The following is a 3,843-nucleotide window of genomic DNA, read 5'->3' as shown; positions in this document are numbered from 1 at the left end:
TCCAAGTAATTTTTGTTTAAAAAAAACCCCAAAACCAAGAAATAAGCAGTTTCCAGATCTGGGCAAGATGGAGTAAACGTATTCCGCCTTGTCTCTCCCACTGACTGTAGCTGTAAGCATTGGAAAGAATGCATGGACCAACTATTTGAGGACTCTGCAAAGTAAATGATAGAAGGCAAATTGGGGAAGAAGACTAGAATTTAAAGCATCATTAAATTGGCAAAACTGACCATTCCCCTACCCTTATAGTATTACCTAGACTGGACTCAAAGGCAGCTCCAAACCTAGAAATGCACGTTGGATGCAGGGAAAGAGTGCTCTAAGGGAAGCCCTTTCTTCCAGCCTATGCAATGAGAAAGGGAAACTCTAAGAGTCAGAGAGAGTGGGGGAAATTTCCACCCACCTCCGTTTTCTGTTATCTCCAGACTCAGCCCCTAGGGAAATTCTGTTGGTAGCAGTGCAGCAGTGATTCTGCTGGCCCTGTAGGCACCTAAGTCTTTGAGGGAAGGAACCAGCAAAGCTACCATTCCCAAGAGTGTGGGGGAAAATACTCATTGGTTTTTTTCTCTTTCTATTCTCCACTGTTTGGCTCCAGATGCAGACACAGTGGTGAGAAATACCTGGACAAATGGGGAAACTAAAATCCCAGCTTTTGGGCTGAAGGACAGGGAAGTGGGTAGTAACGAGGTAGGGAGCTCAAGAAAGTAATTCCGTAAAGTTATGGATGAACTCCTGTGGTCACCTCTGCATGGATGGGTCTCAACCATGTTGTGTATGCTTGGATCTCATCCTAAACATCATATCACAGCCTTTGAGAATTAAACTATGGGGAAGACCAATGCCCAGACTGACTGCTGGGTGGTGCATGTGCAGGGCAGATCTGTACAGCATTACAAAGGCTACAATTCCAAATTACTCAGTATGGAATGACCTTGGAAAATGTATCAACTTAAAAAGGAAAAGAAAATCAACAGATGCTAATGCCGTGATGACACAGATTTTGGAATTACCAAAGACTTAAAACACCATGATGACCATGCTCTAAGAAGTGAGGGCAAACAGTCTTGAAATAAAGGAAAAGAGATAAAGTATCAGTCAAAGTGAGAGGATATGAAGAAGAAACAAACAAACAAAAAATTTAGAACTGAAAATATAGTAGTTTAAAAATTATCTGGATAAGTTCAATAGCAAAATATTGATGACAAAGGAAAGAGTCAGTGAACTTGAAGACAGATCAATAAGAATTATTCAGTACGAACAATAGAGAGAAACAGTGAACAGAACCTCAGGAACCTGTGGGACAATACCTAAAGATTTAACATTCATGTCACTGAGATCTCAGAAAGAAAGGAGAAATAGTGTGGTACAGAAGAAATATTTAAAGAAATAATGACAGAATCATCAATGAAACCGAGAGCTGGTTTTTTGAAAAGATCAGTAAAATTGATAAACCTCTAATCAGAGTTACCAAATAAGAAAGAGGTAAGATGCAAGTCAGGAATCAAGACACCAATATCAGGGATGAAATGAAGGCTTTCACTGCAGACCCCATGTATATTAAAAGAATAATAAAGGAATACTATAAACAACTCTATGCACAAACATTTTGCAACTTAAATGAAATAGACCAATTCCTTGAAAGCTACAAACTACTAAAACTCACCCAATGAGTAGTCAACCTGAATATTCCTATATCTATTTTTAAAACTAAATTTGTAGCTCAAAATCTTCTGAAAACAAACAAACAAACAAGTATGCAAACAAAAGCCAGGTCCAGATGGTTTCACTGGCAAATTCTAACAAAATTTAAAAAGAAATAACACCAATATCAATTTTTCACAAGATCCTTCAGAAAACAGAAGAGCAGTGAATACTTTATAAACATTTTATGAGGCCAGCATTAATCTGATATGAAAATAAGGCAAAGACAGTGTAAGGAAAGAATAGTACAGAAAGTATTTCTTATGAACATAAACATAAAAATCTTCAATAAAATATTAGAAAATAAAATTCAGCAATATAGTAAAAGAATCAAGTCACAACCAAGTGTAGTTTATTTTGGCAATGCAAGGCCAGTTCAATATCTGAAAATCAGTGAATGTGATTCACCATATCATCAGGTTAAAGAGGAAAAACCACATGATCATATCAATTGATGGAGAAAAAATATTTGACAAAATTTAACATCCCTTCATAACAAAACCTCTCAAGAAACTAGGAATAGAGGGAAATTTCCTAAATCCAAAAAAGAACATCTACCTAAAACCTAGCAAAAGTAGCATATTTAATGGTGAAAAGAGGAATATTTTCCCCCTAGGATTAGAAACAAGGGATGGATGTCCACTCTCTCTGTTCCTAATAAACATTATATTGAAAGTCCTATCCAGTGCATTAAGATAAGAGAAAGAAATAAAAGTCATATAGAGCAGAAAGGAAAAAATAAAATTCTCCTATTCACAGACGATATGTCTATCTACACAGAAAAATTCCAAGTAATCTACAAAAGAAGTTCCTAGTACCAAAAGGTAAGTTTAGTATGGCCATGGGATACAAGGTCAGCACCCCAAAATTAATCATATTTATACAGGCAATAAATGATTAGAAACTGAATTTAAAAATTACTATTTCCCATAGCTCCAAAAATGAAATACTTAAGTATAAATCTAAAAAAAAAAGTGCAAGAACTTTAGGCTGAAAACTAAAAATAATATGATCAAACAAATTAAAGAAGACTTAAATAAGTGAGATATACCATGTTCATGAAATGAAAGACTCAATATCATCATTGGCAATTCTCTCTAAATTCATCTATAGATTTAATGCGATTTCAATCACACTCCTTGGAGGAATTTTGTAGATTGTTGATATAGGCAAGATGATTCTAAAATTTAGATGGAAAGATACAGCAACTAGAATAACCAAACCAATTTTGAAAAAAAAAAAGTTGGCCTCCTCCAACTGATGCAATGATAAAGCTACAGTAATTACAACAGTGTGATGTTGGCAAAGGGATACACAGCTTAATGGAGCGTAACAGAGTTAAGAAATAAACCCACACACAGATGGAATTTTTACAGAAAAATTTTGTCTTTGTAAAAACAATCCAATTGAAAAATGGGTAAAAGAACAGATATATCACCAAACAAGTGATTACAGGTGCCAAATAAGAGATTACAGATGTTCAGCATGATTAGCCATCAGGAAGATGCAAACTGAAAGCAGAATGAGATATCACACCTATTAGAAGAGCAATAATAAAAAAAAATCATGATAATTTTGGCTGATAAGGTTGTGGAGAAACTAGATCTCTCATATATGCTGGTGGGATTATAAAATGGTCCAGTCACTCTGGAAAATAGCTTGGCAGTTTCTTATTAAAAAAAACAAAACAGGCACTTAACATATAACTCAATGACTACACTCCTGGGCTTTTATACCAGAGAACTAAAAACTTATGTTTACACAAAAACATACACACAAATGTTTATAGAAGCTCCATTCATAATCACCACAAACTGTAAATAGCTAAATGACCTTCAGTGGGTGAATGAATAAATACCTTGCAGTACATCCATATCAGGGGTACTTCTCAACAGTACTCTTAGAAGCAATGGGAGGAGATGACTATAAAGTACCTGCACAGGAGAATATTGAGTGGGGGGGACAGAACTGCTCTGTATTCTGATTGTGGTGGTGGTGACATGAATCTGTGCCTGTGTTAAAACTCACTGAACCACACACGAGCAAATTTCATTTTACTGTATGCTAATTTAAATTAAAACAAAAATTTAAAAATACCAACCAAACAGAAAAGTCAAGGCAGGATTAAGACAACACGAAAAC

The sequence above is a fragment of the Camelus ferus genome, chromosome 1, assembly GCF_009834535.1.
Source record: "Camelus ferus isolate YT-003-E chromosome 1, BCGSAC_Cfer_1.0, whole genome shotgun sequence".
NCBI lineage: Eukaryota > Metazoa > Chordata > Mammalia > Artiodactyla > Camelidae > Camelus > Camelus ferus.
This window is presented reverse-complemented; position numbering follows the sequence as displayed.